Source organism: Ascidia mentula, chromosome 6 (genome assembly GCF_947561715.1).
Source record: "Ascidia mentula chromosome 6, kaAscMent1.1, whole genome shotgun sequence".
Taxonomy (NCBI): domain Eukaryota; kingdom Metazoa; phylum Chordata; class Ascidiacea; order Phlebobranchia; family Ascidiidae; genus Ascidia; species Ascidia mentula.
The window spans coordinates 13,643,767-13,660,216 of NC_138571.1; the positions used below are offsets into that span (position 1 = coordinate 13,643,767).

The 16,450-nt window shown below is 37.9% G+C and overlaps 1 long non-coding RNA gene across 2 annotated transcripts; it reads right to left on the reverse strand.

Annotated features, from left to right (window-relative positions):
• Window positions 1-1,194: 1,194 nt before the first annotated feature.
• LOC145905335 (uncharacterized) lies at window positions 1,195-11,629 on the reverse strand. 2 transcript variants are annotated; one of them, XR_014402727.1, is made up of 3 exons: window positions 11,576-11,629; window positions 3,033-3,117; window positions 1,195-2,444 (listed from the first exon to the last, which is right to left on the reverse strand). It is a non-coding gene; the product is annotated as an uncharacterized LOC145905335 (long non-coding RNA). The 2 variants fall into 2 exon arrangements; XR_014402728.1 differs by lacking the exon at window positions 11,576-11,629 and adding an exon at window positions 3,176-3,210.
• Between the last annotated feature and the right edge of the window lie 4,821 nt (window positions 11,630-16,450).

Consider the following 16,450-nt stretch of genomic DNA (forward strand, 5'->3'; position numbering starts at 1 on the left):
ATGCTAAAACGATAACCCCGAACCTGAAAGCTTATAAATTCAAGTTTACAACTTCATTGTCATTTGTCGTTTCGCTCAAGTGACACTTGCACGCTTCAACTATTGACCACATCGTAAACACGAGGTTTTGTCCGGGATTTGATAAATACTATCTGTGCGAGCTAACTGCCACAATGAGAAAAAAAACCATGGTGGTTGTCTTTATATTGCATAACTAGCTATCGAACATTTTCGAAAGAATGTGGAAAATACATATCATGATTACAATTTTCTGTGTATATCAGGCTCAGTATTATAATTTATCATATCCTTACCTTCTTTGTTCTGTTCCTTAATGTCATATATCTTAAGTATTAAAAATCTAGTATAGTTGTCTTAATTGACAGCTCATGATATAAACAAGCCTGTAGCAAAACCGCAACACCAAAACTGACTTTTGATTGATATTTTTATGAGCAAGGCGATGACGTTAAAATCTCTTTCGGATGCAATATCACAATTAGCAATACTTCTGTAGTTGCCTGACAATATTTCTCCGTGCTGACTGTTTATCAAGCCTCTGTTTCACGCCTTTCTGGCCCAAGAGGAACCGATACTTTTGGGTAAAAGTTGTCCCCGTCAACGCTATGGTTGGCATGCTGTGAATGTACTCTCCAGTCACAGCCATTTGAATGACTCTGATGCCCAACGGCGGAACGAACGCATAGGTTGCGTTACTAAGGTGGTGCTCATAGCTCATAGTGGTGGCTGTTTTGAAAAGCGCAATTAATTCTCGTGTGCCCTTTGATGAAAGTTTAGAGCTGCGGGTCAAATTACTGTAGTGGAGGGAAATAAATCATTTTAGGTCACTTTTGGGCACGTAATATACACGTTGATAGCTGTAAGCTATTCGCTGATTTTTCAACTGCAATGGACGATGGAATTGTTTTCTTAATATCGTCCGTGATTGCAGTTATTACTTCGTAAAGCGATTCATTTGTCTTTTAAACTGTTATCAAGCTGTTGTACGCAATAAGTTTCTTAGGAAGATTCCGCACCAACCATTGTGTAGGCGTTTGTATCGGGATACAACAAGCTTCACAATTCCTGGAAGGCGCAAACACTTGTGTATTATTTCCATGAGCAGGGATTGGTCAAGTGCCACTAACAGTTGCACATCTCCTCGTCTTCGTAATAAACTGAGTTCTCCAAGAGTATCTGGATTAATATTGTATTCACAAATCTCAACAATTGATTTAGCTGGTTAGACTTCGGCATAGCGAAACATAGCGTTGGTGTCAATAGAATAATAGGTTGTTTCAATTTTGATTCCGAATTGCATCACAATATAATGAAATGAATTTAACTGTCACACACTGTTATTTAAGTTTAGGTTGGTGGAAGCTGATTGGCCGGTTTAGTCACATGATGTCATGAAACACTCGGGATAATATAATTTAAGTACAAGCATGCACGATATTGTAAACTTGGTAAACAGGATTTTATTTGATTTACGATTGGCTATTCTGTGTTCGTGACGTGCGTTATGTTTGTACGAAAGGGGTGGTGAACAAGTCTGCAATCTGTGCATTTATGCAAACATTGTGATGTAGCATTCTTCTGGGGGTTTACATGAGGTGTTGTTGCACATGATACAGGGAAACTAACAGGCAAGGGATCTCATATTATTCTGTTGGTGTGACACAGACCTGTCCAAGGACGAAGGTTTAAACCTCATTAAAGGCGAGACTGTGGGTTTCAATTCTGTTACGGCTATTGTGCCGTCTATACAAAAAGCAAGTGATGATAAGAAGGCCTGCGTCCCTATATACAAATTGCACTTATGTAAAAGGCAAACAGTAGTTTTTGTGTGTGAACTGTTCAGATGTTCACAAAACGAGTTATGGGCATGCTTAAGGTATTGGCGTTCCTTTTCTGGGTTAATCCTTTGGCTTTTTTTATATAACCTGACGATGTTTCTGAACAGAATATGTTTCATATGTAAGAAATCCTTCAAATTTGAAATCGTTGAACTCGTGGTGAGATTATTTTTTTCGTGAATTTAATGCTATGTACACAATGCAGATTAAATACGGGAATGAAATCTGCGGCAAGATAATGCCGCAAATTTCGTAGAACTCGTTGCTTTCCCATCGATGTTCTTAACATCATTCTTCGATACAATATTGCAAAACCACATGGATGCGTGATAAAACAACGGCACACTTATTTATACAACCACACAAAATAGTGTTCTGACAAACAGAAAATTTGGAAACAAAGTCCAAAATACACAAGTTGAAAATCCTATGCGAGGCAACCGATGCATCCACACTGTATCTGGTATGTACACAATTTTACACAAAAAATTTGTCGGAAGGTTGATGCTATTTCGCCACTTTTAGATGATGCTGAAACGATATTGCGTCAGAATCGTCAAAATGCAGATCACGACATGCCAATATCTGCAAAAAAGTACAGTTCTTGTGTTTTGAAACCTTACGTTTATATAGTTATTGTTTCACACTGTCAAATACATTTGCAAATATGTTGGAGAAGCTTTTATAGGCCAAATATTAAATACTATCTAAGTCTTTAGCATTAGTTGCGCTTTAACGAACACGGGAAATCGCATGTTCAAAACCATAATACACTGCAGAATATTTATAAAGCAACATATTGTAACTTGTCAACGATACAGCAGATTGAACGATCTTCAAACACTGTGTTTTCGTGTAATAGGGGAGACTTTTCCGCGATCCATGCACCAAGTCAGACCGAGACAACATCATTTTTTTGCAAATTAAGATGACATACATTTTCCATCAGCAAAAATATTCAATACTTGGTGAACATATTTCCTAGCATTTGATGATTTAGCATTGCAAAGACTGGGCTAAGTGATACAATGTGATGGTCAAAAACATGGATATATTGTAATATGCAAGTTAAATCTTAACGCCGTTACGGTAAGAATTCATTGGCTGGTTTGTCCCAAATAGTTATGAGAAACATAAATTTAGTAAATTTATTTACTTACTAAGTCCACATACCTGTTTGTAAGCTTAGAGGAACTGCTGCACTGACCAGGAAGGGCGTTTCCCGACTTCGGGTTTTCATTTGTTTTGTCTCCCTCTTCTGTAAAGGCCGAAGATAAATGTTATGTTTTTAGCATCATACTCTTTCTCAATCTTACCAAGATCGATGATGTCGACCAACAGCATCATTCCGAAGTCCTCGTGACGTAAAAAATGACAATGGATGACCACGATGTCAGTGAACTTGTGAACCATAAACTGGATCTGAAAATTCAAAGTAAATTGTCCTTCGTTTCCCACTACAGTTTATACCTAGCTGACAATTTGTGAGACTTGGAATGTGAGTTCCAAGGTTAGGAGTAATAAGTGGAAACTAACAATTCGCCCATTGGGTTTCTAATGGCACAATTTGCCCACAATCGTATTTTGTTGGAATTCACATCAAATCATGTATACAAAAGTTAGTTTTAGCGTCGTTGACCCGAAAATTTCCTCTATCGTATTTACCGTAATGTTAGAGAGCGGGGGTACCATTAGAGTGTCCCTGTAGTCCCCAGGTAGAGAATACCCAACTGTTCCAGGCACGTGTTTGTCCCATATCTCCTCGTGTGGGTAAGATAGAAGTGTGTCGTCTTTTGGCACTTCGTCTTTGTATTTTTCATCTGCATTAGAAACATTGTTATTCATATGGTGCATAAATTCGTAACATGTTTGTCCAAGGATGTCACATCGTCCTTATTTTTTTTAGTTTGGATCCTTATTTCTGAATGCTAACCTTTCAGATAAAATATATTTTTCATTTTTCTGGCAGGCCCTTATCTTTTGTGTTGATTGGCCGTTGTGTTTGCTACAAAAATGTCTTTTTCGACATGATTTGTGTGACATTTTCTGTGTAACCACCAACATTTAAAAAAGTCACACACATTTTATTTCAAGATAAGGTCAAATCATATTCCTTTTCATTCATCCAAATCGATTGTTCAAATCGAATAGCAACCAAAGGCGTCTAGTGCCAATATATGTGTACATACTACGGAGGTTAACCCAATCATTGCAATTGTGAGCAAGTTTGTGGGCACTGGTGACAAAGTATCAGCCGTATTTGTAATAACAGACTGAAGTGCTTTTGCTGGAAATTTCAATGATGTTATGCAGGAAAATTAACTGATTCCTGGTTTATTTGTTTCTTTGGGGAATCTGCGCTAATCCTAAATTTAAATTTGGTGAGGAACGAGTTATTTACCGTAAAGTTCGTGTTGATAGTAGCACACGCGGTCGTCCGATGACGTGTCTTGGGAAAATAAAATCCAAGGTTGCTTTGGGAACGTTTCATTCGATTGTATTGTCTGTCCAACTGGTCCTGTATATGGTTCATATCCAACAATCTAGCAATAATACAAACGTGTTTGTCATCATTGATATTATTTATCAAGTAATCTGTAAACTCCATCACGATCTTACTTTAAAGTGATTGACGTGTATGTGAATAGGATGACCTTCTTTAGGAACTGTGTTCAAAAAGTTCCACTGGACGGTTTCGTTGACATTTACAAGGTGTCTGTAAATAAAGTTTTCCTGATTTAAATACTTTGGTTTGATCATATTGGGTTTGTTTTATACATACTGATACTGGTGAAAAAACGTTTTCTCCTCTCTAGATCTGTTAATTTTAAAACGACATTCAAACAATAAATAAGTCAAACTTTTATCCATTCGTCACCTAAAGTAATGTTCCCCTGCAAATCGTTCGCGATTCAAAGTCAACTGAGGTCCGATCTCTATACTGAAAGTAGTGGTTAGATCTGTCTTCGTTGCAAAGTTGACGTATTCAGGTCTCGTGGGCAGTGGTACGTTGCCGATGCTGAATGGTTGAACTGGTCCTGTCACTTTTAAAGTGAGAAGTGTTCCGTTGAATCTTCTTGTAGCTGTTCCTGTTGAGTTGCTGTCAACTTCTAAGGGTATGGACTTGACCTGTGTGGTAACAATTGTTTTGGTTTGGTGTTTACGAATCCATCTTCGAAAACTGTCTTACAAATTTGAATATTTTGCCTAAAATGTTAAAAATATAAAAAACAAAGCGTTGTAATGTGGAATTAACCCATAAAACGTTTACATGCGACTTGAATGTCGACCACAGCCACAGGTGTAAGACAAAATTTATTGAAATTTATTTTATTATTACTGGTGTAACCTGGATTTGTGTACAGTAAACAAATCTTAATAACAAAAATCCCACCACATATGTTCCTGGTGCGTTACAACGAACCAACCAATCAGCTCTACCTCCTGGCACTATCAGGGTTTTCATCTGTCTGGGAACACGTGGTCGATCGAGGTAAACTCCGTCCAAAGCTATTTCAAGATACTCGCAGTCGCGTTGTTTGGTATCAATGTTCACCAATTCCAACTCTAAGATTGGGCTTCCCCCGGCGTTCACCATTCTTCGAAAATAAAGTTCGTGTTTTCTCTTGTACGAAATTGATAATTAATTTAGTCTGCGAGTTATTTCTCTGAATGGTTACTTACCTAAATCTTTTCATTTGTCCAGTTGGCATGGATAAAACGGGGTTAATTTGCCCGTTGGTTGTGAAACTGTCCAATCCGCTTGTATACGTCAACCAGTCCTCAATGTTTTCGTTATTTGGTGGACAGCCTGCTTTACTTGATATGATACTAAAAGTATTATTTTAATTTGATCCAATGTGCAAAATAGAATGATTTTCCCAATATTTCCTGGTGAGAATATTTTCAACTAGTAACGAACATGGTTTTGTCGGTTAACTAACCTTGTAAAGCCTTTTAAAACGTCGATCCGTTGGGTAAACAAACTAGATCACACATTGCGCACTATCTGCAGCTATTACGGATCGTTACGGCACAGGTGCAAAGGCTTCATTTGTTGCAAATGGTATGTTGCAATTTACCACTATCACTATCTGTTTTTTAGCCTCCAAGTCGCACCTGCGTACAGTATCGTCATAGTCGTTTTGAATCCCAACGTAAGGGTCGGTGGAGTCATTTGCATAAAGCAGGGTTGACTGGAAAATCAACTGAACGTCGTGGGCGCAATTGAAGGGACAAGTAACGGCTTTCAGTTCATCGCTTATTGTTTGCTCATCATCTTGTACTATAAGCATTCCCGCCATACCACTATTCACCTGAGCATAATAACTGCCTTTAGTTTAGTTTGCTTACCAAACACAATAAAATAAACGTCTGCGTTAAGAAAATCTTTGTAGGTATAAGTGTGTATGGTAAAATACGGTGTAGTGGGCGATCCGTTTCTTATAAATGCAAACGACACAGCATTCAAATATGACAGATTTTATGCCATTAATTTGAGCATTTAAAAAAATATAGCCTATTTATGAACTCCTTTCTACGTGTTATCTCAGCCATATGTCAAAATTTGGTTGATTTATCATGGTAAACAATACCTGTAAGATGGTTGAACCATGTAGATGTGGATGGTACCAGTAAGTTCCTGCAGGTTGGTCGTCTTCAATCTTGTACGAATACACATAACTTTGACCAGGTTTGATACGTATTAAAACGTTGTCACCGGGAACCTGCAAGTTACAACCGTTGAACATTTAAATACCAATCTTTAACAGAAATAATGTTTCAATATTTCACTTATATCAGCCTAAAAATTTGGCCGTAGGTTTTCTGTCCTGCTGCACAAATCGTTATAGTGCATTCTAACTTTTACTTGTAGAATTGTTGATGAGAAATGATCTATTGATGTTCGATAAACCTTCAAATCAGAAAAAAATGTGTGCTAAACTTCGAGGATCTTTGCGCCACAATGGTGAAATGTAAATACAAGCAGTACAAGACATTTGTACTGTTTTATACCTTTGAGTCAATATGCAGACCGTGCAAATGTAGGTTTGTGCTGTCTGGAAATCTGTTTTCGTTTAACTTCCCTCCCTTGTCAGCCGTGTCCAAGTGATTCTCCTGTATTGACAGATTAAAAAATAATGTTTGTGATTAAGGTAAGAATGTAAATTTTCCACGTGCTAATTTGAGGACGCACCCCTTCAAATTGTGTTTTCATGAATAGTTTTCGGTACAGCAACAGAAATACCGCTTTTAAGCATGTTTTATATCCCCGTTGTATGCAAATAAGCCAATTTAACTATTTTGTTGCGTGCACTAGTGACTAAAGCATCCTCTTTACTCCTATTTCTCTGGTTGTAAATTTTGCACGTACACAATTGTGAGTAATTTTAGTGTTAATTCCATATACCAGTGATATTTCCAGGTTATCGCCCTGCTTGACCATAATCGTGGGGCCGGGTATTTGCTGATTGTAAGTACGACGTTGGATGGTCAACCAGTCTACGTTTAAGTTTCCCTTTTCAGCACGCAGATTGACTTTCCACTTTGTGTTGGTCGATTTGAGTGGTGTTGGTTGCTTTAACGGTGCACCACCTACAGCGATAAACAGGATTTAAAACGTAAGAATACTTGTGACATGAAAATACAAAATTCACAGCATGGTGTGTTGGATAAGTTGGGTAATTTGATTTCTGAGTTGGTACCGATTAATCACCGGCTTCAAAAGTTAATTATGTTGGTTTTAGGGAGGAGGAAGATATCCAATGTATTTGAATTGCCAAACACAAACATTGATACACATCCGCAAAAAGGAAGGCTTTCGTCCATATGTTGTCTGATAGGATTCATAACTTTTTAGCTACAAACCTCTCAAAGTGCAATCTTGAGCAATCACAATGGTGATAAGATTCTGAAGCAGCAAAACAAACTTTAAAATTTCCATGTTGCAACTCAAACAAGGCTACAAAATGCTACTTAAACCTGTTATTGAGCATAGAACATTCTTTCGTATTTTTTGATTTATACAAATCCGTTTTGTTCACAAGCGTCTGTCATTGAATAAGCAGAAGTAAACGTGCTGTGAAATGAATATTACACTATACTTTAATCGGTGCAGAGAAAACCACAAACTCAAACCACACGACCTGCCTTCAGTTTGCGAACTACCTGAAGAATTTGTCAGTTAACACTAAAATCCCCGTATACCTACAACATTAAGTGACATTTGCAGGTGATAAGCAAGTACCACTGGTTACTCATATTTTAGTCTACAGTCAAGGTTACCAAAACGCCGAAACCAGCTTAAATTTCTCATCTCCATTGCCGTGCGTCGTTTCGCTCGAATAACACTGCATACTTTAGCTCTGTACCACTTCGCAAACACCACCCGTTGTCCAAGGTTTGGCAAATATTTTATGTGCGAGTTTATTGCCGTATCGGGGAAAGGGGAACCAAGGTGGCTGTCGCTATGTTTGACCAGCTATGGGGCATTTTTGTAACATATAGTAAATGCATATCATAATTACAATCTTCTGTGTGTGCCAGTCTCCCTGCATACGAGTTATCTTATTCTTAATTTATTTGTTTTGAATCTTGCTACATAACTGAAGTATTCAAATTCATGGTAGCCTTAATTGAATGCTGATGACATAGGCCACTCGTGGAAAGGCGCAACACCAAGAATGACTTTTGATTGTTAGTTTTATGAGCAAGCCAATGCCACATCACAATTAGCAATGTTTCTACAGTTACCCGGCAAAATTTCACCTTCGTTGACTATTTATCAAGCCTCTGTTTCACGACTTTACTTTCGGATAAAAGTTGTGCCCGTCACGTTATGGTTGGCTTGCTGTGAATGTACTCTCCGGTCACAGCCATTTGAATGTCTCTGATACCCAACAGCGGAAGGAATGCTTAGATTGCGGTTGTGGATGGCAGAACTGATAGTCAAATTACTGTAGGGGAAGGCAGACAGACAGAAAGCTAATCGGGATACAACCAGGTTAACAATTTCTGGAAAGCGCAAACACACATATATGAGTCTAGTAAGCAGGACTTGCCAAGTGTCACTAACAGTTCTTCATCTCCTCGTCTTCGCAATAAACTCAGTTCTCCAAATATTTTTTGGAATTGTATTCACAAATCTCAACGATTGATTTGGCTTGTAAGACTTCGGCATAGCGGAACATAGCGTTGGTGTCAATATAATAATTGGTTGTTCCAATTTTGATTCCGAATTGCGTCAGAATAGAATGAAATGAATTTAACTGCTACACACAGTTATTTAAGTTTACGTTGGTGGAAGCTGATTGGCCGGTTTAGTCACATGATGTCATGAAACACTCGGGATAATATACCTTAAAGTGTATATGACACGTAAAAATAAAACCTGTTAATAATCAAACTAAGAGATGTTCATAACTTCAGAACATTTTTGGCGAAAAAAGTAGCTTGATACGACGACTGGTTTCTGAGATACAGCTGATCAAAGTCGCACTTTTGCCGCTGCGAACGAAATCGTGCGAAAGCGAGATATTGTTGCGTGACGTCATAGAAGGCGCTTCGTTCGTGCGCGAGTGCTGGCAGCAAGCCTTATGCGTAGGTATGGAAAACATTGTAAAACTGATTTAAGCATAATATTGCATTATTATGGGACAAAAAGTGAACAAGTGCAACAATCGGATTTTGATGTTAATTTAAGCTGAAGACAGATGGCCGCTGTTCGACCTATTATGTCTTATTTAGTTGTGTAATAATAAAACAGTTACTGGGACAGGGTGTTCTTGTTGTTACAGCATTTATGATCGCTAACGTGATACATAAACTTTTGAAAACACGACAGAGACAAACCGTTAGTTTAGCATTGTCGTTTTGTCCACTCACAGTTATGTCGTTTCTGCTATACCCGATGGTCTTCCGCTAATTAGAGACAAATAAGCCTTTGATTCGTGACGTCACAATGACAAATTTTTGTGTGATGCAAAACCCTGTCCTGACCTTTACGGTATCGTAATCTGTGGATTCTCCTATGTTTGAAACTATTCGATATCTGCAAAAAAAGGCGTCTTCTCCTATCTAAACAATGCATTTTTTCGAAGCAAGCGCCTTATGTGATGTCCTTTTCTCCTTAGCGCAAAAGGTTTACGATTTTTGGTCGCCGTTACTTTTCGTGCAGTTTTCTACATTTTTTAGTTGACGTAGAACCGTGAAACTTTGGATATATGTTTGTTGTAGATGTACCTTTAGTTTTACGCAAAGTTGTCATGGCCGTGTCACATGCACTTTAAGTACAAGCATGCACGATATTGTAAACGTGGTAAACAGGATGTTATGTGATTTATGTTATCGGTGGGCGATTGGCTATTCTGCTGTCATAACGTGCGTTATGTTTGTACGAAAAGGGTGGTAAACAAGTCTGCAATCTGTGCATTTATACAAACATTGTGACGTAGCATTCTTCTGGGGTTTACATGAGGTGTTGTTGCGCATGATACAGGGAAACTGACAGGAGAGCGATCTCATATTACTTTGTTGGTATGACACAGACCTGTCCAGGGACCAAGGTTTAAACCTCATGAAAAGCGAGACTGTGGGTTTCTATACAAAAATCAAGTGATGATAAAAATGCCTGCGTCCCTATATACAAATTGCACTGATATAAAAGGCAAACAGTTTTTTTGTGTGTGTCTGTGAACTCTAAGTTATGGGTATGCAGATTTTAATATAAGTTATGTGTATTACGTGAATTTAATGCAATGTACACAATGCTAATTAAATACGGGAATGAAATTTGCGACAAGATGATGCCGCAAATTTCGTAGAACTCGTTGCTTTCCCATCGATGTTCTTAACATCATTCTTCGACACTATATTGCAAAACCACATGGATGCGTGATAAAACAACGGCACACTTATTTACACAACCACCTAAAAAAGTGTTCACACAAACAAAATATTTGGAAACAAAGTCCAAAATACACAAGTTGAAAATCGTGTGCGAGGCAACCGATGCCCTCCACACTGTATCTGGCGGGTCAAAAGTGATTACTTTGTACATCGGCAACGTTGGTAGATCTTATAGATGGCCACACCCAAGGGAATTAGGAGTAATAGCATTAAGAGCCATAATCTGTAAATACATAGATCAGGATCACTCAGTATTTTTGTTTTATTGATAAGACCAAGATTTTTGTAACAATTCTTCCAAGATTTTTTATGCGATTATCCGAAATCATGCACTAAACGGTGCGTGTTGCGAAGTGAGGGGCTAATGTACGACTCTCCTTTATTATGGCACTCATCTCGGAAAAAAGATGTTTTTTTATTGTTCGGTTTGATGGATTTTGCATTGTTCTATCACCAACTTTTCCTAAGGTTTTCAGACAAAATCCTTGTCAGTGATATTGCACCGCAGTATGTTATTAGACTTAGGCTATACCTAGTAAAAGTAAGCCTATAACGTGATAAATTTTGAAATTGGTATCATTTGCTTCCAAATTTTGAACGAAATGCTGGGATCCAATTTCTGCTTGTCTTAATGCTTTGACTTAAAAAAAGTCTCGATCTAGTCAACTTACTTGTTCCATCCTGGAAGGCTTCCGCACTGACCAGGAAGCGCGTTTCCTGACTTCGGATTTACGTTTGTTTTGTCTCCCTCTTCTATAAAGACAGCATAGAAATGTTATTTTTCGGCTTCATTCTCTTTTGAATCTTACCAGGATCGATGATGTCGACCAACAACATCATTCCGAAGTCCTCGTGACGTAAAAAGTGACAATGGATGACAACTATGTCAGTAAACTTATGTACCATAAACTGGACCTGGAAATGCAAAGTAAATTGTCCTTCGATTTTCCCACTACAGTTAATAGCTAGCTGACAATTTGTGAGATTTGGAATGTGAGTTTTAAAGGTTTGAAGTAAGGGGTGGAAACTATAACAATTCGCCCATTGGGTTTTTAATGGCACAATTTCCCATAATCGTAATTTGGTGGAAATCCATATCAAATAATGTATGCAAAAGTTAGTTTTAGCGTCGTTGACACGAAAACTTCCTTCATTGTGTTTACCGTAATGTTAGATAGCGGGGGTACCATTAAAGTGTCCCTGTAGTCCCCAGGTAGAGAATACCCAACTGTTCCAGGCACGTCTTTGTCCCATATCTCGTGATGTGGATAGGATAGAAGTGTGTCTTTTCCTGGCATTTCGCCTTTGTATGTTTCATCTGCATTATAAACATTGTTATTCATATGGTGCAAAAGTTCGTAACATGTTCGTCCAAGGATGTCACATCGTCCTTGTTTTTTTTTAGTTGGATCGTTATTTCTGAACACTAACCTTTCAGATAAAATATATTATTCATTTTTCTGACGGGCCTTTATTTTTTATGTCGTTGTTTTCGGTGCAAAAATCTTGGTTGCATGTCTTTTTTCGACATGATTTGTGTGACATTTCCTGCGTAACCACCAAAAGTCACACACATTTTATTTCATGATAAGGTCAAATCTTATTCCTTTTCAATCGCCCAAATCGATTGTTCATATCCAATAGCAACCAAAGGCGTCTAGTGCCAATATATGTGTACATACTACGGAGGTTTAAATCCACTCATTGCAATTGCGAGCAAGTTTCTAGGCATTGTTGACAAAATTTGTAATGACAGACTTAAGTGCTTTTTCTGGAAATTCCAATGATATTTTGCAGGAAAATTAACTGATTCCTGGTTTATTTGTTTCTTTGGGGAATCTGCGCTAATCCTAAATTTAAATTTGGTGAGGAACGAGTTATTTACCGTAAAGTTCGTGTTGATAGTAGCACACACGGTCGTCCGACGACGTGTCTTGGGAAAATAAAATCCAAGGTTGCATTGGGAACTTTTCATTCGATTGTATTGTCTGTCCAACAGGCCCTGTATATGGTTCATATCCAACAATCTAACAATAATACAACACGTGGTTCATCATCGTTGATATTATTTATCAAGTAAACTGTTTTTTTTTTTGCATTTAACATGAATTTAAAATTTGGTCTTGGCAGACAGTTAGGACCTGATGACGATGTGTTGCACGTGGTAAAAGCCAATTACTTCCTGTCTAAAAACTCCATCAAGATCTTACTTTAAAGTGATTGACGTGTATGTGAATAGGATGACCTTCTTTAGGCACTGTGTTCAAAAAGTTCCACTGGACGGTTTTATTGACATTTACAAGGTGTCTGTAAATAAAGGTTATATTTGTGCTTGTTCAACAACTTTGGTTTGACTATATTGGGTTTGTTTTATACATATTCACACTGGTGATAAAACGCTTTCCACACTCTAGATCCGTTAATTTAAAACGACATTCAAACAATAGAAAGTCGAATATTTACCCATTCCTCACCTAAAGTAATGTTCCCCTGCAAATCGTTCGCGATTCAAAGTCAACTGAGGGCCGATCTCTATACTGAAAGTAGTGGTTAGATCTGTCTTTGTGGCAAAGTTGACGTAATCAGGTCTTGCGGGCAGTGGTACGTCGCCGATGCGGAATGGTTGGACTGGTCCTGTCACTTTTAAAGTGAGAAGTGTTCCGTTGAATCTTTTTGTCTCTGTTCCTGTTGAGTTGTTGTCAATTTCCAAGGGTACCGACCTGACCTGTGTGGTAATAATTGGTTTTGTTTTGGTGTTTACAGATACATGTTCGCAAACAGCCAGAAAAACTTGATTGTTTGCCTTAAATGTTACAAATATAAAAATGCGTTAAAGAAAATGTGTATTGCAATGTACAAATTAAAAAAAATTAAGAAATTTATATGTGACTAAATGTAAGCCCAATACACAACATCTTCTTCATTATTGCTGGTGCAACCTGGACATGTGTGTAGTAAAACAAATCTTAATGATAAAACCCACCACATATGTTCCTGGTTCGTTACAACGAACCAACCAATCAGCTCTTCCCCCTGGCACTATTAGGGTTTTCATCTGTCTGGGAACACGTGGTCGATCGAGGTAAACTCCGTCTAAAGCTATTTCAACATATTCGCAGTCGTGTTGTTCGGTGTCAATGTTTACCATTTCCAACTCTAGGATTGGGCTTCCTCCGGCGTTCACCATTCTTAAATTATAGCATATGTAATTATGTGCCCAAACAAGATTTGTAGTATTTGTTATTTGTAGACCCCCAATCCTTTTCCACTAATGGAATTGAACGTGTCAGATTAATTTTGAAGTGCGGACATGATTGTTGGCGCCTGTAAATCCCCGTTTTGGAAACACCATTTGGCAATGTCCTTTGGTTAAGGAAAAGACGTTTCAAGGAAATTGAGCTCACAATTTCTAGTTGCTTTATTTTGTTGTCTTCAACGGATCGTTTCTTTGCATACGTGTCATATCAGGTGGGCCACATAAAGGGAAACGAGCCTAAAATTATTCCTTTGGCTACCGGTGTGGTTTATCGAGCGCATGTGACAGTTCGATGGAGACCATGGAATTTTCAACCTACATTCAACCTACATGCAGACCATCGATCGTAAATCAATTTTTGGTCGCAAAAAGTAATTGTTTTAGCCATGAACTAAAATGGCTTTTATAGGCATCTTCGGGTAAGACGTCCAGACATGGGACACTTAGAAAGTGTGCTCTTCTATCAACTTGTATTTGTTTAATGGGTTGTTTTTGCCTTGGACAATTAATATAGTCTACGAGTTATTTCTCGTATATCCGAAAGCAACATTTTGTACATGAATGGTTACTTACCTAAATCTTTTCATTTGACCAGTTGGCATGGATAGAACGGGGTTAAGTTGTCCGTTGGTTGTGAAACTGTCCAGTCCGCTTGAATTCGTCAACCAGTCCTCAAAGTTTTCGTTATTGGGTGGACAGTCTGCTTTACTTGATACGATACTAAAATAATATTTTAATTTGATCCAATGTGCAAAATACAATGATTTTCAAAATATTTCCCAGTCAGGAATATTTTCAACTAGTAACGAACATGGTTTTGTCGGTTAACTTACCATGTAAAGCCTTTCAAAACGTCAATCCGTCGGGTAAACAAACTAGATCAAACATTGCGCACTGTCTGCAGCTATTACAAATCGTTTCGGTTTATTTGCTTATATATTGTTTTCTACGATGTGAAACTTAGTTTGCAACTTTTGTAAACCACTTATATTTCGCCAACGGGTTCATATGTTGCAATGGAAAATTGTATTTTTTTACCACTATCACTAGCAATTTACCACTATCACTATTTGTTTAAATGAACTTTTTAACCTCCAAGTCGTACCTGCGTACAGTATCGTTATAAGCGTTTTGAATTCCAACGTAAGGGTCGGTGGAGTCATTTGCATAGAGCAGGGTTGACTGGAAAATCAACTGAACGTCGTGGTCGCAATTAAAGGGACAAGTAACGCCCTTCAGTTGTTCGCTTATTGTATGCTCATCGTCTTGTACTATAAGCATCCCCGCCATACCACTGTTCAGCTGAGCATAATAAATAAAGTTTCCCAAACACAATAAAAAAAAAGGTTAGCATTAAGTTAAAAAAAGACTTTGTATGCATATCTGTGTATGGTAGAGTTAGGTGTGAACTTTACCTCGTTCCGTTTCTCATAAATGCAAAAAATCACAGCATTTAGGTATAACTGATTTTGTGCCATTATTTCCGTCATTACAGTATTTCCTAATTGTGGAGTCTTTCCGACCCACTACCTTAGCTCGGTTCTCTTGTCACGGTAACCAATACCTGTAAGATGGTTGAACCATGTAGATGTGGATGGTACCAGTATGTTCCTGCAGGCTGGTCGTCTTCAATCTTGTACGAGTACAAATAACTTTGACCAGGATTGATGCGTATAAGAACGTTGTCACCGGGAACCTACAAGTCACAATATAATATAACCGTTTTATAGTTATGGTGCAGTCTAAATTTTACTTGTAGAATTGCGGATGAGAAATGATCTATTCATGTTCTCTGAATCTCACAAATCAGAAAAAAAAATTGTGCATGTGCTAATCTTACTAGGGGTTCTTTACGCCAAAATAGTGGATTATGTATACATCCCGTAGAAGAAATTTGCACAGTTTTAATTGTACCTTTGAATCAATATGCAGACCGTGCAAATGTAGGTTGGTGCTATCTGGAAATCTCGGCTCGTTCAACTTTCCATCCTTGTCAGCTGTATCGAAGTGATTCTCCTGTATTGACAAATTGAAAAGTAATGGAATTTTTTTTAATATGATAAGAATGTATATATTCCATGTGCTATATGTCGAGGGCTTTGTCCCAAAACCCCTTCAAATCCCGTTTTCATGAATAGTTTTCAGTTCAGCTGTAGAAATGCTGCTTTTAAACATGTTTTATACTCCGTTGTATGCAAATACTTTACCCCAATTCTTTTGTTGCGTTTAAGAGCTGTTGACTGAAGCACTTTACCCATATCTCTCAGGTTGTAAACCTTACACGTACGTAATTGTGAGTATTAAAATGCCTCCTTTACGCAATTTGTTGCTGACGCTATACATACATATTCAATTACTTAAAGCTCTTCTGGAAATAATTATTTGCCAAAAGATACATTCCGTCTATATAGAGTGAGGTTATTATTGC